The sequence below is a fragment of the Mirounga leonina genome, unplaced genomic scaffold (genome assembly GCF_011800145.1).
Source record: "Mirounga leonina isolate KUSES-001 unplaced genomic scaffold, KU_Mleo_1.0 Mir_128, whole genome shotgun sequence".
In the NCBI taxonomy this organism is placed as follows: Eukaryota; Metazoa; Chordata; class Mammalia; order Carnivora; family Phocidae; genus Mirounga; species Mirounga leonina.
The window spans coordinates 15,751,123-15,772,756 of record NW_023270320.1 but is presented as its reverse complement, the minus strand read 5'-3'; the positions used below and the strand labels follow the sequence as shown (position 1 = coordinate 15,772,756).

The following is a 21,634-nucleotide window of genomic DNA, read 5'->3' as shown; positions in this document are numbered from 1 at the left end:
CGGCTCAGGTAGTGATCTCAGGGTCCTGGGATCGAGCCCCGAATAGGGCTTTGTGCCCAGCGGGGAGTCTGCTTGAGGACTCCCTCTCTCTCCCTCTGCCCCTCTGCCTGCTCATGTGCTCTCTCTTTCTCTAAAACAAATAAATAAATCTTAAAAAAAAAATTTGCCTTAAAGTGTTTGTTTCATGCAAACTCTATTCCCATAAATTATCATAGTCATGAATGCTTCTTATTTAAGCTCTGATTTATAGATTTTTGGAGCTGAAAGAGCTCTTAAATTTTCTCATTTTATGGAAGAAAGCCCTGGGTAGAGGATTTTCAGACTATGGCAATCTAAATGAGATTCCTCTTCCTTCGATTTCCAAATCCAAAAGATGTGTCTCTCAAGAGACAGGATCTACCGTGGGTGTAAATGAGGCCGTGGACTCTCAGTGGGGACTCCCTTTCCCTGAAATTTCCCTTGCTAAGCAAGTAGTGCTGAGCTGGGTGAGCTCGGAGAAAGGGACTGGGCTCATCAATCAAGATGTAGACCCCAGGGGTAGGGGGTCCACCCGATCCTACTTGAGCGTGTCAAGATTCCCCAGGGACATAAAAGTTTGGGCAAGTCTTCCCTGCCATGGGTGCTGGGAGAGCCCAGGGTGACCTGAGAACAGGGCTGCTTCCTAGGGGCCTCAGAGAGGACTGTCTGCCTCTGTACTAGGCTTGTGGGGATGAGACCCCTTGGCCTGAGAGTTTCCTGATTTTTCGAGTAGCTCTAAAAAAATAGGCTTGAACTCCAGTTGGCCAATGGAGGAAAAAAAATCAAGGACCTAAAGATGTCCAGAAGCCAAAGAGGACAAATAGATTCAACAATCACATTGCACACCCAATGGAAGTGACTTGCTGGATCAGACAAATGGGTTCCTAAATTTAAAAAAAATTAAAAAGAAGCACTTAGGAACAAAACTATGTAATAACAAATGAAAACCTCACTGATTCAGTGCATGAATACAGAGGGTTGATGGTGACTGATGAGATTTGTGTTAGTGGCCTGCAAGATCGGAACATCCACAAATCACAGAGTAAAACATGCCACGGAGCTGGAAATCACAAGGTTACAAGGAGAGAATTTGGGAAATGGATGCAGGATACCAACTGTTTGAATAACAGACATTCTAAAAGAAGAAAGAATATATGAGGAAGAATAAATTAATTTTAAATCACTTAGGAGAAAATTTTCCTAAGCCAAAGAAAGACAAGTTTGCAGAGTAAAAAACATTCAGAGTTTTTGGTTAGATTGATGAAACAAACACATGCTTAGGGATATCGGGGTAAAACAAGTTTCTAGGCTTTTCCTTTTTTGACTGTTACTGAACTTCTTATCTGCAACACTGGAAGCTAGAAGAGATTGAAAGAACCCCCCAGAATCCCATACTAGGCTTTTGCGGTTGTTTACCTGTTAAGGTGAGTGGAAGATATTCAAGGACATGCACTAATTCAGAGAATAAATCACAGAATGCGCCCATCTGAGGTAAATACTTAAGAAAAAGCCCTTTCCAGAAGCCAATGAACCAGAACAGAGACTTCAAGATGAGGAAAGGGAAAGTAGGAAACAATCAGAGATGAATAATGCATTGGTTTTAGAAATATATCATTAAATATTAATGGATAAGAACATAATGTGTAATGTAAATCCTGCACGTGGACCCCAAAGACAAACAAACACACAAACAATTGTTAAGTAAAGTTCTATGTCCAACTATTTCAGCAAAGCCTCAGCATTAAGAGTGCAAGAGGAAGTGAAAACATTCCAGGGTTTAATTAGGGGGCGAGAGATGCCTGGAAGGAGGAGAAAAGGGAAAAATGAAAGAATTCTAAATATTTCGTTCCTAGACTGTGAGCAAAATGTGATGAAGTCAGAAAGAGGAAATCAGTAGGGAAAGAGTGGGTCTCGGTGGGAGAAATAGCTTTGAAATAATAGGGCAATAGACGCACTCAGTCTGCTTTCTAGAGAGGGGGAAAATCCAGGTCATTAATGGTACATGATGGTAAAACTTCTAAATTAACAAGATGAAAATGGAATGCATAGCCCTATGATCAAACCAATAAAAGTAAGAAACGAAAATGAGGAACAACAACGTTAAGTGAAAACTGTAAAGTAACAGAAAAGGGATAGTGTTTCTTTTCTTCTGCATTATTTGACTTTTTTTCTGGCACTCCCCTACCTTCTTAAACTGGATCTGAGCTCATATATTTCCTTCTTTTTGAAAATGTAAGCATTTAAGGCTTTTTTTCTTTTCCTAAGTATAGCTTTAACTGCAATGATATGTAGCATTTACCTTTCTTTGTAATTCTATTTTCTAGAAAGTCGAGACTTCTTTTGACCCGCTGATTATTTATTCTTATTTCCCCAAATCAGGTTCTTTGAGGGATGCAGTGAGGGAGCAGTACCTTTTTGGTATTGGTGTCTAATTTAATAGTGCTGTGGTCAGAGATTGTTATCTATATGAAGATTTTATTTTTTTTAAGATTTATTTATTTTAGAGAGAGAAAGAGAGTGAGCATGAGCAGGAGGGGTAGAGGGAGAGGGAGGCAGAATCTCAAGCAGACTCTGCACTGAGCACAGAGCCTGGGATGGGGCTCGATCTCACCACCCGGAGATCACGACTTGAGCTGAAACCAAGAGTCGGACACCTAACCGACTGAGCCACCCAGGTGCCCCATATGAAGAAGATTTTAAAAATTATTTGTTGATAGTGGCTTTATGGCCCCAAATACGGTTTTTAGATATAATGACCTTTTGATCAAGCTTACATTTTCTTGCCTGCTTGATCTGTAAATTTCTTCTTGTAATTCTTCCAAATTTTGCTTTATATATTTTGAGGCTATTTTATTGAATCTATACAAATTTAGAATTGCTGTAATTTCATGGTGAGTTGAAATTTTTATCAATATGTAGTGATCTTCTTCGTTGTCATTAATGCTTTTTGCTTTAAGGTTTCTTTCATCTAAGATTAAAATGGCCATCCTACTTTTGTCGTTGTAGAATTTGCCTCATATTACCTTTCCCTATCTTTTTTATTCAACCTTACTGTGCTCTGAAGTGTTGTTTCTTGTAAACAGAATGTAGCTATATTTCTGTCTTAAAAAAAAAAAAAAAGATTATGTATTTGAGAGAGAGAGCTCACAAGCAGGGGGAGGGGCAGAGGGAGAGAGAGAATCTTAAGGAGACTCCTGCTAAGCATGGAGCTTGACATAAGGCTCGATCTCATGACCCTGAGATCATGACCTGAGCTGAAATCAATAGCCAGACATTTAACCGACTGAGCCACCCAGGCATCCCTGTAGCTGGATTTCTAAAAAAAATCTGGTCTATCTTTATCTTTGGACTGGAGATATTAGTCCACTTATAATTAATGTGCCTATTATTTTGTACTTTCTAATTGTTCTCCCCCGCCACCCTGACCCTTCTAGGTTTATCTTCCTTTTATGCTTTTCTTAACCTCCTTTGGATTACGTTTTTGTTCCATACCTTAATATCGTCTTTCTAGTATTTTCTAAGTAACACTTTGTTTCTGTTTTTTAGTAGGCATTATTATTATTACCTCATCAGTCAATATTAATTTCAATGTTCTTTGTTGGCTTTTTTGTGTCTCAGACTCTTTCTGGGCTCATTTTCCTTCTCTTACAAGGAATTTATTTTCGAGAGGGTCTGTTGATTGTGACTTTTCTGTTTTTGCTTATCTAAACATGTCTTTTTTTGACTTTTATTATTTTTTAAAGATTTTATTTATTTAAGAGAGAGAGAGCGTACGAGGAGGGTGGAGGGGCAGAAGGAGAGGGACAAGGAGACTCCCCACTGAGCAGAGAGCCCAACGAGGGGCTCAATCCCAGGACCCTGGGATCATGACCTGAGCCAAAGGTAGATGCTTAACCAACTGAGTCACCCAGGCGCCCCCCGACCCTTATTATTAAAAGAGATTTTACTGATATGTAATTCTAATTGAATACTTTTTTCAGCACTTTGAAGATGTTATCCAATGTCTTCCTGACTCTCCTTGTCCTTGCTGTCAATTAACTTATTATTCTTTAATAGATTTGGTGATCCGGTACTTTCCTCCACCTGTTGTAGACCCAGATATGCCTGTTGCCCTGGTCTCCTGTTTGGTTAGCATCCCCCTTTCTTTTCAAAAGTATCCCGGTTTGTATGATAATTTATGTAGTTAGCCAATAAATGGGCAACCTATCCTTTCCCTCTGGCTACTTTTAAGATAGTCTTTCTTTACCTGTAGTGTTCTGCAATTTTATTATATATCTTAGTGTTGAATTTCTTTTTATATACTCTGCTTGGGATTGGTTGGGTTTCCAGATCCTAAGACATGGCTTTCCCATCAGTCCTAGAAATTCCCAATTACTATCTTTCCAAATTCTTCTTTCCTCCTCTCTCTGGAAGCATTAGATGTATTTTAACATTGGCCGATTTTGCTCCACTGTCCACATCCCCTAGTCGCTCAGGTTTTCCATTTCCATGTTTGTCTCTGCTGTCATCTGGGAAATGTCACCAGCTCTATTTCCCCATAATCGACTATGTATCCAGCCATTAAGTTTCCAGTTTCCAGGTTTTCATCTTAATGTATTCATTTGGTTCTTTTTCACATCAATCTGGTCCATTTTCATAATCTCTTATTACACTGTCATTCTTTCAATTTGCCTTTTTCTCCTTTAAGCATACTAAACATATTTATTTTATATTTTTCAACAATTCCAATCATTTTTGCATATCTGACTCTACAGCTTCCTGTTTCTGCTGAATCTTCCTTGTAACAGCCTGCATCCTCCTTCCTCATCTGTGGGAGGGAGGTCTGGTTTTAGAGGGTGAATGTTCTTCCAGTGGTCTGGGAATACTTTTTCCTTAAGGGTCCTACCAGCTCAGGACCATGTTAAATGTAAACTAACGGGTTTTCAGACCACACAGAGGGTAGAAATTCCGGCTTTAAGTACTTATTAGTATGGTCTTGAGGTTAGAAATTTTCACAAAGAGTTTTTTCCTACCTTCCTCTAGTCATATTGCATGAAGACCAATATTTAGGTAGGTCTGCTCACTATCTTACTCTCCAAAGCAAGTTCTCGGTTCAAATTGAGCATGCCATTCATGGAGGTACAGTTTTATGAAGGGGGTCTCATACGTGATCTCTTGCAATATTCAGGCTCTAGGCTTTGTCACCTAATCCCCACGTGTGGACTGTTAAATTTCAGGCTCTCTGTCACCAGGCCACCAAGATACCTCCAGAGAAAACTCCAAGTCAGTGCATGACCCATGGATTCAAGATTTCTTGTCATTTCTGGACACTAGAGAATTTCCTTACTTCCACCAGCTAAGTCACGTGATATCTATCCATCTATATCTATCTATCTATCTATCTATCTATCTATCTATCTATCTATCATCTATCATCTATCTACCTATACCCATATGTTTATATAAATATACCTCTAGGATTTTTAGATGAGTTATACTTAAAGAGATTTATCTGAATATCTTGTCTGCCTTATTTCTAGAAATGGAACTGGTCTTCTGTGAGCATGTGTGTGTGTGTGTGCACTTATTGGCTTGCTCAAGAAAATCTAACACTTCACAGGACCTTACTCTCCTGCTTAAATGATTTCGTGTTTAAGTGAATTGCCTCATCCTCATACCCCTCTTCTACCATCTCCTGATACCTTGAAAGCATTCTAAGATAGACTTTTGCTTTGCCTGGATTTTTGTCATATCCAGTGGCAAGAATTCAGAGGCTGTTCTCCAGTGAAAATATAAAATGAGAATCACATGCTTCAGTGAATTTCTGGGCTACTGAATAATTTAATAATTATATTAACAAATGCCTGCCAAATACAGAAATGAAAGCACAAAAAGAAAAGGTAGGTACATGTCAGTAACCTAAAAACATAGACATCCCTATGTCTTAGAGGACACTGGGATATTGACCATTAAAAACGGATTGTGATAGGTATTACATAACTTTGAAATGACACTCCAGGTATTTGAAGTATGCTTTAAGTAAGGAGAAGTATCCTCCATCTAGGCATGCAACTCTCTTGACTAAGGAAACATTTTTCAACTTATATAAACAAACACGCAATGACAAAGCATAATATCAATAATTTCTTTAATACAGTAATTGTTTGAGTTACATGTCAGGCTTCCTTCCTTCCTCTTCATTCCTTACACCATTTCCTTCTTCTTTGTTCTCGGCATTCTATCTTTCCGTCAGAAGCTACCTCAGAGTCTTCTTTTTGTCAAACTAATTGTGTCACCTACTTATTAAAACTCTACGTGTGCAGCTCTGTGTTAATGTCAAGGCAATATATACTACATTCTTCCCACTTTCTTGAATCCACATTGTTGGAATGTGCTTCTCCTTGGATGATTTTGCTCAGAGGAAACTGATCTTTCTCTGAGTGTTACTTGGTGTCACCCCGCAGACTCATTTGTGTTGTGTTATTCCATCACATGCCTTCTGTCATTAATATGCAAATCTAGGAAATGAAGGAAAGCATTTTCAGGAGTTAAACTGCCTCAAATCAAATTAAGAAATTATTGTAGGTAAGGTTTTGGTTTTTTAACTGATGGATGCATGGCAGGATAATTCACTGAAAGATTAAAATGTGTTTCTTCTTCCCCTTTCCCTCTAGTGTTCATAGCTCCTGGACACTGGCCCTTGCTGTAGGGACTTCTGGCAGGGCAGAAAGTGGAAGCTAATGGAGGGCAGAAAGCGGAAGCTAATGGAGGGCAACATCTCCACTGGCCTTTTACAAAAGTTGGAACTCACTGGATTCGATGTATTCTGTGTTCCGGGGAGGGAAGAAACTCTTTCTGTTGTTTTCTTTCTTCCTTCCTTCCTACCTTCCTTTCTTCCTTCTCTTTCTGTAGTGAGATCATAAAGTACAGATGTATTGGAGACCCACACATTCACTTTGGCAGTCCCTCTGGGGGAATCCATGTGGTAGAATGAGATACCTGTGCTTCATGGGAAAGCAACAAGAAGCTCTGCTTGAGCTGAGAGTGAGCTCCTGTCTGCGGGTCACAGGCTTGAAGAATTGTGCGATCAGGGCAGCCAGGATGGGCTCAAAACACAGGTGGGTCCTTCTCCCTTTTGAGTACCATTCAGGCCTTCTGGGCTCTTGGCATCTTAGAGAGGAGAGAGGGACATTGGTAACCATGGAAACAGAATTTTCTGCTGCTCCCCTCAGAATGGGAATCCCAAATCGAAATTACTTTAAGTTAAGGAAATGGTTACATTTCTGGTGTCCATGAATTTAGGTTTGCAAATTCTTGTCCTCCACAAGTTTCCATCAGAGAAGAGCAGTACTCTCCTGGCCCTAGAGCCACAAGGAAGTTTTGAAGTTCTTGAGACAAAGATACCCACCTTGGAGATTCTACCCACCTTTGAGAAAATGTATGTAAAAATCTGTGTAAAGTATAAAGTGCTAAAAGTGATTATAATTTTAAAATAAAATATGTGTCAGGTATTGCTTGAAGGACTTGGAGAAAGAATTCCCTATGAAACAGTACTCAGAAAATTGCTTTAGAGATTTACATAACTGAATTTCCCAAACGGAATTGTAACCCACAACATCATAATAGATATTTAAAACAATTTCAGGGGGACCCTTAACAACACACTCTGAATCTCACATTTGTCAATCTCCCTACACTCTATGAATTTTCTTCATCTGCTTGAGTGTGGTTGAGCCTATGAAATGGCCATTTTGTTGGACAAAAACTGTAGACTCTCCATAATTTCCTATAATTTTCCTATATTAGTGAGAAGACTTCTGGTTTCTGGTCAGACGTGGGAAGAGCTTGCAACTCATCACTCCTGTCTTTACAAGAAAAAAAGCTGAGCAAAGTAAAGATCAACAGCTCTTCTTAGATCCATCAGAGAATTGAGGTCCTAAGCCAACAGCTGCCCCTAACACTGGAGAGACAGACAGGTGGGTAGAGAGAGTCACAGTTTACTTTGAAAGTTAGAAACACCCCCTAAGACTGGGCCCCACACACTTTCATGAATTTGACCTCCAGGAGCTCTGCCAGGTTTTCCTGTGAAGATTGAAGAAAAATCCCCTGTGTGTCTGGCAGGGTATTTTGAAATATACCCAGAGCATTTTGTTCTCCTTAACAAAGACTGCACAAAGGGAAACTATTTTATCAAAACCTTACCCACCAGCCTCACCCAGTCAAGCTCCCTCACTGACAGACTGAGACCTAATCACAGTATTAAAAATGCCTCCCCTGCCCCCACACCTCACCACCACACCAGCAGGGCTCCTGTATTGTGACAGGGGAATACTGCTAAAGGACTGCAAGCCTCAGACCCTATTTAAGAGTTTTTAGGAAAACTGAAAGACAACAAGGGGAACAAAAGTAAGGACACTTAAGGGAATTTTAGCCTCAGACACCACAGCTATAGCAAATAGCAAACATGGCCTAACTCCTGGCCAGATAAACATAAGGCCTTACACGAAGGCTTCTCTACCCTTCTCCCACGTAATGGGAGAGGCTCAGGTAGTCAGGAAGCACTCAAGGACTATCTTAGAGGTGAGGGTGGGGACACACTGTGTACCATTTTCCCAGCATTTAGATGCTAGTTACCTACAGGCTACATGAACCATTGCAAAAAAAGTCCCAAAGAGACATCATCCATCTCGAAGGATGTCCCCCAAGCTCTGGGATCACAGATTAGCAGTATGGGAAGGATTCATCAAGGGCTGGTCCAACCCTTACTTTGCAGATGAGAAAACTGAATTCTAGAAAGGATGAGCAACGCCCTGTATCATATAAATAGTGGGAGAGTTCCATCTAGAGTCTGGCTTTCCTCTCTGAAGACATGTATGTACAACCAGCAAATTGATTAAATAGGCCAGATTCTTGGGGTGTTAGCTTAAAGCTAAGTTTATTTTTTGGTCTCCCACTGTCCCTGTATATTTGCTCAGTGGTGGAAGTTCCTTCCTTACCTCTGAATGAAAAATACATTTACTTTTCATCAGCACATTCTCAAATTTAGTCATTTATGGTGCCCAGGCCTCTGTAATAAGCAAAACTTCAAGTTTGACTCAGAGTAAAAATCTCATGCTGTCCGATCCTCCCGTGCAAACACCCACACATTAAGGCCTGACCCCTGGCAATGAGAAGGAAGGGCTGGGTCCGGGCCACTTCTCCGCCTGTCACAGACATTTCTGACCCCATCAGGTTGATGCAGGGAGAGCAAGAAGGGGCAATGGGCAGTTTTAAGACAGTTATTTGCTCTCTGAGCACCAAAACGGATGAAGTCTGACTCTTTTCCCTACTGGGAGCATTTCTGAGAGCTTTCTGAGGATCTTTCCCAGCCATCAGCAAACATTTTCTGTAGAAGGCCAGGTAGTAAATTTCTTAGGCTTCATGGGTCATACAGTCTGTCATGGCTACTCAGTTCTGCCACGGACAAGACATAAAAGAGAGGGTGTGGCTTCGTCCCAGTAAATATGTCTTTACAAAAGCAGGCAGCCAGCCTGCTGGTCATAGGTTGCCAACCCCGGGGCTCTCCCACCTGGGGCAGCTCCCATGTAGGGTTCCCTCGCCCTGGGCAAATGGAATTTATTTTGGGGTTGCTCACTCTCCTCTCAAGCCTGTGGAAAGAGGAGAGCACCTCCAGCATCTCCTCTCCTGAAGGCTGGTGCTTTTCTAGAGGCCCCCTGAACAGATACAAAGGCAAGACTTGATTCCTTCTCTTCAGCATGGGCCCAGCAGATCAGGTCAATGGGAAATGCTCCCGAATTATTTGCCTACTCAAAAAGTTGAATTGACCAACCCGGCAATCTCCTTCACTCTGTCAGGACAGATAGCTCGGCACTTCTGGACCTTACGTTCCTTGGTCATGAGTCAAATCCAAATCCATTCTATCTAATGTTGGGACACAAGGTTTCTAAGTGGTCCTTCCCAGCTCCTGTACTGCTTGAGGTAAGAGGCATGGGCAAAGCTTACAACACACTGGAAGCAATCTCCAAATAAATAATCTTCACAAATCCCTTCAGTCTCCAACCATACAACTCTTTCGGCCCCTGGCATAGGTGAATTGTCTGACACGGTTTACAATTTCCATGGGATTCTATATCTCACGACTCACCTGGCACATGGCCTCTACTGTCTTCTTGTGTCAGACAAACCAAGGCAGGAAGTGCCCATTTTCACACTCTGTGAATCAAGCCCCCATCCCAGGCTGGTGCTCAGCAAGCGTCAGTTCCTCTGTTTCTCTTCCTTCCATCTGAATTCCAGCCCCCCAGCATGTCCCACACTGGGGTCACCTCTTTCCCTAACACAAATGTTTATTTTTATCATAACGAGGCTCTAAAACGTGTGACGAACACACACAACAAGTTAATGCATGCGTGTTCACAGTCTTCTGCTTTCCCCCATTGCACAGGTTCAATGGTGGGGAGGAGTGGGCAGAACGGGGGAGGACAGATTTGAGGGGAGAGAGGAGAAAGACACAGTGGAGAATAGCTGTGAGACAATTGTGTGGCGGGAGGAAGGACATGGTGGGGGTCTGCTGCAGTGGAGACTCTGGGGAGCCAGAAAGGAGAAGAAGAATTTTTGGATGCTTGGCGGTGTGCGTAACGCACTCCATGAAACCACTGAACCCCCCTTCAAGAAAACCTGTAAGAAATACCTGTATTGGGCGCCTGGGTGGCTCAGTCAGTTAAGCGACTGCCTTCGGCTCAGGTCATGATCCTGGAGTCCCGGGATCGAGTCCCGCGTCGGGCTCCCTGCTCAGTGGGGAGTCTGCTTCTCCCTCTGACCCTCCTCCCTCTCGTGCTCTCTGTCTCTCATTCTCTCTCTCTCAAATAAATAAATAAAATCTTTAAAAAAAAAAAAAGAAATACCTGTATTGGGTGCCTGGGTGGCTCAGTCGGTTAAGCGACTGCCTTCAGCTCAGGTCATGATCCTGGAGTCCCGGGATCGAGTCCCGCATCGGGCTCCCTGCTCGGCAGGGAATCTGCTTCTCCCTCTGACCCTCCCCCCTCTCATGTGCTCTCTCTCTCAAATAAATAAATAAAATCTTTAAAAAAAAAAAAAGAAATACCTGTATTACTGTTTGAGGTTTCTGGAAGAGTCTGCACTGCTCCCCCGCTCTTGTTATTGCCAGGGAGGGTTGGTGTCAGCAGAAGTAGGCTTCAAGGTGGCTCAGCGCTACTCAAGCCACGTTCTGAGCTGTTTGAGAAATACAAGTATGGCCACTAGATTTTAGTGCCCATGTATGTCTTACCAATCACCTTTAGGTAGGGTATCCACGTGGCCCAACTGATCCTAAAAGTCCCTGACACTGTCTCTTGTCCCAGCACAACTAATAACACCATCTTTCAATCTCGAAAGTGTCCTGGTTTGGCTGACACGTGATATGGCCACTCTTCCTCTAAGGGACAGCTTTAACCCTCTTGCGGTGCTTCTCACCGATCATAGCACCAAAGATTCAAATATGTTTTCTATTATGAAAAAGGAGGAGTCATCAATTATTTCTACTGACAAGAGCAATTTGTGACTTAAAAAAAAACTGCTCGGAGAGTTGGTCACACACTTGATCCTCACAGTCTGGGGCAATGAGGAGTCATTTAATCAGCCCCTGTTGCAATGGAAGGGATTGTGATTCGGCATAAATGTGGCCCAGATGTAGCTGCAGCTCAGCAGCCTGGAGATGCTTCAGCATCAGTGACACAGGCAACTGATCCTGCCCACACTATCCTAGCTCCCTGCACAAAGACCTCCCTCCTGCTCCCTCGAAACCACAATACTTCAGACCCCCGGAGACATTTGCCACATTCTTCATTTTGTACTCTGCCTCTCCCTGGTCCGGGTGAGCTGCCTACCCGGGTACGTGAAGGAGCCACGTTCTTGCTATAGCTGATTGAGTCACACATAAGGCTCTCTGTCTATACCAAGGTGCCTCCGTCCTTCTCGCACTTCTCCCCCGGCTGTCCATCCTGGGGGGCTGCTGCAGAGCTGGGCTCCACGGAAAAGTGCAGAGAAAGGCTCTCTGCTGGCTGCAGTTGGTACACTGGCTTTCACAGCAGTGAGCTCATGCAGGGGGTCCTTCATTTTCTGGCTCTCAATCCTTATTATTTCCACTGGAGCTCCAACCAGGCCGAAGGGCTAGGTAGGAAACTCTGTGTAGTCTTTGTTCTCTTCTCTCCCCTCCCCTTGGTCAAAATAAGCTCTCAATCATATCACTTTGAGCACATGGATACTTGGTGAGGGACATGAGAACCGAGGAAAGTGTCAATACCTCACCCCATTCTATCACATCAGAACTTTTCTAATAATTAAAACTGTTTGAAAATAGAATGGCATGTCTGGTTAGGTCATGATTTGTCCATAATACCGGCAATTTTCAAGGACTACCTGGATCTGGGTCATTCTCCAGAGTATTATGGAAAGAGTCCCTTCATGGGGTGAGAACTTCAATGTCAAGGCCACCAGGATACCTGCATTTCTGGGTCTGCTATTCTAAAATTAAGCTACTGACTATCCACAGACATACTCAAAGATGTGACAAATTTTGTTTCAATCATGGTGCATTGATTAGATCATGTGATTTATAAACTGGAAAAAGAGAATGGACAAAAGATGCATTTTCTAGGCAAAGCCGCCCTTTTGCTTGCATGATTAAGCTTCTCTCTGCATTTTTAATTAATATTTTGGTTTGGGATGAGACATTCATTTTGGACCCTTTATACTCTTTTTTTTTTTAAGATTTATTTATTTATTTGAGAGAGCGAGAATGAGAGAGAGAGAGAGAGTACATGAGAGGGGGGAGGGTTAGAGGGAGAAGCAGGCTCCTCGCCAAGCAGGGAGCCCGATGCGGGACTCGATCCAGGGACTCCAGGATCATGACCTGAGCCGAAGGCAGTCGCTCAACCAACTGAGCCACCCAGGCGCCCTGGACCCTTTATACTCTTGACTTACCTACTTAGACCTGAACGTCAAACCCTTTTATACCTATACTTTCTAACAGCACAGATGCCGTCTGCAGTGGTCTCGGTGATGGATGAGCCCAGCCCCTGCTCTGTGGTGTGTGTGGGGCATGGTGCCTAGTAGGCAATCACTCAACGCTCCACCTTCCCTTCAAGGAGATGGGGTTGGGAGGTCTTTTATCACTTCCCAGTTTCCCGTCACATACTATTCATCAGGGCAGGATAATTGACAGGATGTAGACCAAGTTATGAGTAATAGTCTTTCCCTAGCAGCACCTAATCTTTTATTTGGTTGCCGTCACCATATCATTAGCATTTCTTGCCAGGGCAAGAGGTCCGCTGAGCGGAAGAACTGGCACCTGTGTGAGGAAATGAAGGTGCAGCAAAGGTTACTACTTGACTTCCATTTGCAGCAAATGCATGACTTTGGAGAATCGAAGACATCCAAGGCAGTCTAAATAGCTTTTGAAGGCTTAGTCACACCGTCACATTTAAAAATATAACCTTACATAAGCGGGGCGTATGCAGACCATATGTGATACCCAAACCCGTTGGCTCCTCTGTGAATGAAGGAGCTGCATACAACCCCAGTGCTCTCCTTCTACTCAGCAGTTTGATAGGCTCTCAAGCGTTATGAACATAGAAATAATTAATTCTAGAAAATGTCACCATCAACTGCCGTCATTCAAATGTGTTTATGCATACAAATATTTGCACTTACGCCGCAAAGACAATAGAGTCAGATATTAAAATATATTTCTTCTCACCTGCAAATAATCTAGCAGAGTGACTCTGCTCTGCTGGGGCACAGTGGCCTGAAAACATTTACAGCTGAGCCAGGTCTGGCCAACTGGTGCTCCTCTGCCTTCCTGAACCTTCCCTGTTCCATTCCTCCATTCCCAACCCCATTTCCAAAGCTCTCCTCCGGTTTGTAACTTCACAGTGAGGCTTTTTGGAATTTTGTAGCTCTTTATATGGTTCTGTAATGTCTTTGGAGAAAAGCTGTTCTAAAGAGAGAGAGAGAGAAAAGAGGGGGGGAGATTTCTTTTCATTCCTTTTATCTTTTATCTTTCGCCTTCCCTGTTTCTCTATCCTTGCTATCTCTTTAAAATTATTTCAACAATCCTAAGTCTAAATACACAAGAAAAGCCCATATTATGGTTCACTACTTATGCAAAAATATTTATTTATTAGCCAGCTGGTGGGACTGAGAGCCACTACCCTGCATATTTTTTTCTCCTCTGGCCTGCAAATTTCTATCCCCGTTTGGGTTACAGCTCAGAGTAATGCAAGGAGTGCCAGATTCAGCCTTGGAAGACCAAAGTCTGAATTCCTGTCGCGCTATTAATTCCCCATTTCATTTCTGCCATGCAGATTTAAGATTTTTGCAAATACACACAGATGTAGATACACACACATATTTTTATGTGATTATATAGTCAGTATAAACTTCATTCTCTTCTTTTGCTTTATTCGGTATAAATTGACAGAGATTTGGGACGCCAGGGTGGCTCAGTCGGTTAAACGTCTGCCTTCGGCTCAGGTCATGATCCTGGCGTCCTGGGATCCAGCCCCGCATCGGGCTCCCTGCTCGGCGGGGAGTCTGCTTCTCCCTCTGCCTTCTGCTCATTCTCTCTCTCTCTCTCTCTCTGATAAATAAATAAATAAAATCTTTAAGAAGAAAATAACAGATTTGTTTTACCCCAAATTTTCCACAACTAATAGAGCTGATTTTTTGAGGGTGGAGTAATAGTATTCTTCATTTTGCTTTCAAATAAACAACCAACATTAGGAAATTGAGGTGTAACGTATGTAGAAGCCTATGCTCCCAGAATGGGAGATGTCAGCCACACACTAAGTCTCTGTTGTGTAAAGGGATCATCTAAATCCCTTGAGTGGCTGTTCAGCTAAAATTTAGAGTCTCTTAATCTTATATTTGATGCTAAACCAAATAGGCCCTTAGGGAAGAATTAAGAACAAGCCAGAGCGTATAAAATTCTTACTTTGTTAAAGTTGAATAGTATTTGTTGCATTAGCTATAACTGGAGTGATCACCCTGAGGGTTAGTTGCATATACTATCTACCCTTGAAAATTAAGTGCTCTGGGATCCAGATGGACTAAAGAGATTCAATACTTTCATCTTACTATTTGCCATTCAGAGTATTGCCCTTTCAACCCAGAATGTCACTGAGATTAATAGATAAGGTCATGCCTCCAAGACCACAATGAATCAAAACCAGGGGTGTGCGGGGGGAGAGGGGGAGGTAGGGAGGGGAGAGGTGAGCCGCAAATCTTGACCTAAATGCTATGAGCTTTCTTTTTGTACTCTCGAGTCTTGGATTTTGTCCACGGAAACACTAACATTATCCAAACAATAGAAAATAGAAAAGATTCGTCAGTAATTAGCAAAGCTTTAAGGAAACAAAAATGAACATGAATTTCTAAGAAACTAATTTTTTAAACACTAACTCTCCTTTGGGTTGATATTGTTATGACTTAAAATATCTTTTCTCGTCTCAGAAAAATTATTTGTGAGCACGTTTTTCTTTTAAAACACAGACTCTGCCTAAAGTCTAAGTTGAAATGAAAGCAACTCAAATACTTCTCCATAAGGCTACTTGAATTTTTTTTTTTTTAAGGTCGCATGTACAGTAATCACTTGTATTTATTGCTCTTGCCACAGATTTTTCCCAAGGATTCTTTGGGGTTTGTGAATAAGATTATTTCTCTTGTTTATACTTCTTCTGCATGGATATAGCTTTGCTGCATGCTTCAGTAACTACCAGGCCTGATCGCTGCTTCCAGATACCACAGCACCTTTTTTCGGTACCAGGGTTCTGGTGGGGACTTGCTGCCTCTTGTGGACACCATGCTGTGTGCCCTGGGGCTAAGCCCCACTCCTGCTGGGCACCACCAGGCTGCTGGCTGCTGGTCTCTGCCCTCCTGTGGGAGCCATTGCTCGCCTGTTCCCTTTCCCCCAGACACCCTGAACCCCACACACAAGGCACTGAGAGATCGAAACCTCAGGGCTGAGGGGTTGGTTGGGGGGTTTCTGAGTTGTAGAATGTTCCTTGGAAAAGTGGGAAAGAATCCTTAACTTCCTTTTAGTGCTATACACCTATGAACTGGTCCAGAAGATACACACCCAAGTGTTTTGTGAAACAGCTCTATATTTACTTACCATTACTCCACTGATAATCTGTTCGGAATGAGATTCAGGCCTGAATGAGTTCACAGGGCTGCAGCAGGAGATAGATCTAGAAGCTAAACACAGCCATTCACTCAATCTCTAGTCTTAGAAGAAGGAGGTCTGCCCGCCCTCTTCTCTCTTAGGACCAGTTTTATGTATGTGTAAGTTTTTCTTTCCCAGGACTCATTTTGACTTTCATGTAAAAAACACTTCTATTTACCCAGGCCATGTCTGAGTTCCAAACTTGGACTTGAGCTGGCATCACTCTCCATATAATGCAACCCCTTCTGGTGAGAGCGGGAAGAGCAATGAGGCAAGAATTCTCCCAACCCCCTCAAGGAAACTTATTCTTTGTGAACTTCTGTCATAACACACGCAGGCCACTAATTCCTATCCACTGCATACAGCCATTCTTCACTTCTTTACTTCCCTTGCTTCTCTGTGCCTCAGTCTCCCCATCTGTAAAGTGGGGATAATAAAAGTACTCAATGCATAGGGTTTCCGTGAGGCTTAAATGAGTTAATACGTTCTGCGCTTAGAAAAGGGCCTAGACTGTGACTGCTATTTAAGTGTTAGCTATGATTATTTCCCTAGCTTTTTCTGATCCATTTTGTCACATCCTGTATTTCATTGGCTAACTTAGTGGTTTTCACAGGTGACCTAAGTTTGTTTGCTTTTCCCTTTCTCTTTTTAAATTTTTGTCTCCCTACTTCCTGTGTGAGGATTTTCCTTTAAAACGTCCTTCCTGCTTTTGTTTCACTTGTTTGCTAGGATTCCTGATAGGGTTGCTTTCTCATTCCCGACGTGCAGATCTCGACCCCGGTTTCCCTTCCTGCCCCAGGCAAAATGGCAAGGCAGGAAGTGCTCAAGAGTCAAGCAAGGACCGGCAGGATTGGTGCCCGTGAGGCTGGATCTAGGAGCGAGGGACCATTAATTACTTATCCCAGAGGAGGAGGCAGGAGGGGGCTGAGAGGAAAGTGTGCCAGGCTTCCCCAAGTTCAGGGTCGGGATGAGCCTTTCATGACTGATGGAGGGTCAGCAGGTCCAGGCACCAGCCCCGTCCCTGCTCACCTTGAGCCCTGTGCCCTCAGCAAACCCAGGGCCCCTCAGCTGCGCTCCTTCTCCATGTCAACGTGCTCCTCGAAGCCCAGGCCCGGTGCATTCCTCCTTTCTTCCCGGAATGAGGGCCACCTGTCTTTGGGGAACCCAGGCTCGACCTTTCAGGTCCTGACTCTTGGCAGAGAGGCCTCCCCGCCCCGTCTCCCTGATGGCACACTGTTTATTCTGCTATCCTTCCCTCTTGCCACGGTCACAGAATTGACCGGGGGTCCTTGTGATGGCACCGGGGCTTTTCCCCTAATGCCAGTGGGAGCCCCTGGCAGGCTGGGACTTTGTGTCCCCAGGCCTGCAAAAGGGTTTGGTGCGCAGTGCCCGCTCAGTCTGGTGGTGATGTGAGAGACTGAATGATGGAAGAGGGAGGATGATAACAGAGAAGAGGGGTAATAGGTGAGATTGTCCTTGTGGAAAGGATGCAGGACTGAGTGTCGGAAGCAAAACTCCCTGCCAATCTAGGACAGTAGGATATCTCCATGTGGGAGGAAGCAAATGAGAAGAGTGGGCGGAGAACATTTTAAGGAAGAAGTCAATGCCCTCCCTCCTGGGAGTGAGGCCCTTGGTGGGGCCTCACTCTGAGAACCTACATCTACCTGGCTGGGGCAGCTGGGGCCCCTTCACCTAACCCCCATGGCTCCCGGTGGCTGAGGTCCGGTTCAAGGCTCTCCACCCCTTCCTGACTATGCAACTGGCCCCTCCCAGGAGGGGGAGGGACTCTGTGAACGTCCAGGGCCAGCAAAGCCAACTGGCCTCCCCACCTGCCCCAGGGCTTCTTTTCCCATCTCGGGCAAGTCCTTCAGGCCTGCCCTGCTCACAGCAGTGGCTTGTAGAGCCCCTCAGAACCTGGGGACCCACGCTCCGTGCTCCAAGCAGCCTACCTGCCCCGGCTCCGGGCTCTGGGCCCCTCAGCCTCACCAAGCCCGGGTGTTGGTCCCATCTCAGTAAGGCCTGTGGCACCTCTGGGGAAACCACCGTGGAAGAACAAAAATTCAACCGAGTAACTGAAGGTCTAATTTGCTCTATGTAAAAACGATTTATCTATAGGCAATATCCCATCTAGCAAGTAGAGGGGAGCTCTGAGGAGTTGTATAAAATGGAAGGTTTTTCTAGGAAGGAGGTGGAGCAAGAAAGTTACTAGCTAAAGAAAATAAAGGACTATTCCAGGTGAGGTCTCCTTTCCTTAGAGGGAAGGGCAGAGGGTCCTATTAGGAGGAGGACCTCATCTTCCGTTGGGGGGTGGAGAGGGCCCCTGTGACAGATCACCTCACTGGTGCTGATCAGAAATGTCCTAACTCACCAGTTAAGACTACATTTCTGGGGGAGGTTGAAATTGCAGATCGGTTAGATGTTAAGTCCTGGTTTGGTGATTTGGCCTCAGTGATGCCATTTTGGGCCTGTGGTTTCCTTTTCAACACTCCTTTTTTCTTAAGTCATAGGCCGTGTCCCACAATTAGGCCACTGTAGTCAGCCCCCAGCTGCCGGAGCTCATCTGTGAAAGTGCTGAGCTCATCAGTGCCATTTCTGAGTCCGTGAATTGTTTTGAGTTGCAGTCCATCCCGTTGAGAAAATGTGACTGCAGGGATAAGAGGGAGAGACCTGTGGAAAGGGGAGCAAGTGCTGACCTCCCATTCCTCAGCTCAGTGAGACCATATTTGCCAATTGCTTACCATGTGCCAGGAGCAAGGCACCCCCTGACCTTGACCTCCACTGAGCAGACTCTCCCTTCCTCACAGAAGTTGCTGCTGGAGACAAGTGGCTTCCCCCTACCCGCTCCCAAGAAGCCCCAAAGACCAAACTCATCCAAGGTGCAAACGCAAGTTGTGACTGGCTGGAAAGAGAGACGGCGCAGACTCAATGAGTGAACCGTCCGTAGAGTCGCGCCCTGCACCCCGGAGCAGGGGAAGTGACTGACCTGCGGCTGTCCTGGGGGAGGTGCAGCCCGGCTTTCCTCCTTTCCTTGCTTCTGGGTGCCGTTTTGCTCCCAGCTAGGCAGGGCGGCTCTCATACCCTCTGACTCATACCCTTGACAAGGGAGGGTGTGTCACCTAGAAGCATTCCATCAGGCTGACCTCAGCAGTCAGCCCTGATCTCAGCCCCCTCTGCAAGGGCACTCCACTCGGGACAGAGTTCATGACCACTGCCGCTTCCTGCCTCCCCTCTAACCCTCTCCCTGAGAGTCGGCAATCTTGCTGTGAATTTGGCCAGTCCCACCTTCTCAGACACTTTCCCCCCGAGGGAGACCTGTGCAGAGGATGGGGAGCTCACTGGAGCAGTGCCTTGGGGGTTCTGTTCCACAGTTGGGGTCACTTGTGGAACAGTGGGACATGTTCTTGGTCACAGGCACCTGTGTGGTAAAAGAGGCTGCTGAGGGACCCTCCCCTTCAGCCAGGCTGGGGGGAGCACCAGGAAGGCAAAGTGGGGCCCAGGGAGAGGGGTGGATCTGGGGGGATTCTTCCCCATCTCCATGAGTCCATGTGCAGAATCTCAGTATAGGTATGAAAACAGAGCCCTCTGAGGGGAAATGGAAAAGGTTAGATTGGTTCGAAGGACATAATAGGTCTACTGACTCCGATGAAATGTTGAAAGAAAGCTGAAAATGTAGGCCTCACTCGGCTCCTGAGTCCTTGCGTAACCAGATGATGCAGTGACTTTGACGTCCTCCTGTTTCCTTCTTTATTTAAATGGAGCTGGTGACATCTGCCATCACGCAAAAGGAGACAGAAGGAACATAAGCACTTAGATGGTGCTGGCGTTATAGTAAAAAACCACTAGAGTTTGGTTATGCCAAAGTGGGAGCTGCGTTGACCTGACAGATGACCAGAAAGGAAGAGGTGTGGTGGAGAAGCTCCGGGGCCGTTTTCACGGCTGGGTTAGGATTTCAGGTCTGCAGCGCTGCCTGGGAAGGTGGGCAGATTCCGAAAAAAATGCGCTGCATGCCCCGAGGCCTGGCCCCCTAGACAGGGCGGATGGGTCAGCTGGCAAATTCCTATGGGTTGGGGAACGTCCAGGGCAGTATTTTAACAGGTAGAAATGTTTCCCCACGAATGGAAAGTGGAAATCAGGAGCAAGCCAAAGAGGGTGAGAGAGAAAGATCATGTGAGAAGAGGAGAGAAGAAAAAGCCACTGTCCCGTGTAGGGGGACTTGTCAGGAGAAACTAACATCAGCATTTGAGGCAGTCTCTCCTACAGTATGCCATTCAGCCATCTGGAGAGGAATGGTGGTGAGAGAGAACAGGATCGAGACTCTTCTTTAGGGCCCTTAATTGCAATAGTGGCTATAGAGGATCTTAATTATTCTGATATTAAATAACTTTAGCCATAAGTTTAAAGAATGGCTGTATCCAGCCCATTTGCCCAGGACAAGGCCCTCAGAACACCTACGACTCAGATGTCACCCCAGGACCAGCGACCAGAGGGCTCGAGCCACAGCAAAGGGGCAGATTCTGATTCTAATTCTAATTCTAATTCTAATCAGTGTCCCTCCGGTTAGGGTCCCCCTGTGAGCCAGGAAGACCTCATCCCTTGCACACAGCCTTCAGCTGGGACTGCTAGTGGTTAAAAAGAACTGTCGCGTCTACTCCCTTTTTAGGCTGGGATGAGCCATTTGTCTAAGGATATAAACCTCATAACACTGCCAGACTGTCCTTATGAAGATGCATAGTGGGTTAAAACTTGGCTGGCAAGAGAAATCCCTGAATTCTCAAGCTAAAGGTCAAGACAAGGTACTGGGGTTGTATTAACGATAAAGTTCCCTAATGTCTGCGAAAGGCAGACACGTTCATTGATGAACAGACAGAAGCAGCAGTCATTTGTTTTTTTAAGGCAAATAGCATCGGGAGAGCCTCAAAACTGGAAGACATTACAGATTTTCTTCTAATATAAACCCTGGGCTAAATTGTTCCCCAAAAGATTTTAGATGGACTGATTATAACAAGACAAACATATTTGTAAGTGTTACTAATAATGAGGCGGTGCTTGAGAGACAGAAGAATAAAAGCTACAGTTTTAATCAGGCTATAAGGAACGCTGATGATAATATTAGGAACCCCTCAAAGACCCTTTAGACACATGTCCCAGGAAGGATGGTATATGGGGACTTTCAGTACAGGAATTCTCAGGGAGATGAGGAAGGATTTTAAAATGTGAAGGCCAGGGTGCCTGGGTGGCTCAGTCGGTTTAGGTATCTGGCTCTTGATTTCAGTTCAGGTCATGATCTCAGAGTTGTGAGATCAAGCCCCTAATCGGCCTCTGTGCTCAGCATGGACAGAGGCTGCCTGGAGTTCTCTCTCTCTCCCTCTGCCCCTCCCCCTGCTCACTCTCTCTCTCAAAAAAAAAGTGAAGGCCAAT

The 21,634-nt window shown here is 44.6% G+C and overlaps 1 long non-coding RNA gene across 2 annotated transcripts; it reads right to left on the bottom strand.

Annotated features, from left to right (window-relative positions):
• Positions 1-6,134: 6,134 nt before the first annotated feature.
• On the bottom strand, positions 6,135-19,338 carry LOC118009855. 2 transcript variants are annotated; one of them, XR_004679044.1, is made up of 4 exons: positions 19,200-19,338; positions 16,166-16,248; positions 6,809-7,167; positions 6,135-6,515 (listed from the first exon to the last, which is right to left on the bottom strand). It is a non-coding gene; the product is annotated as an uncharacterized LOC118009855 (long non-coding RNA). The 2 variants fall into 2 exon arrangements; XR_004679043.1 differs by having other exon boundaries at positions 6,135-7,167.
• Between the last annotated feature and the right edge of the window lie 2,296 nt (positions 19,339-21,634).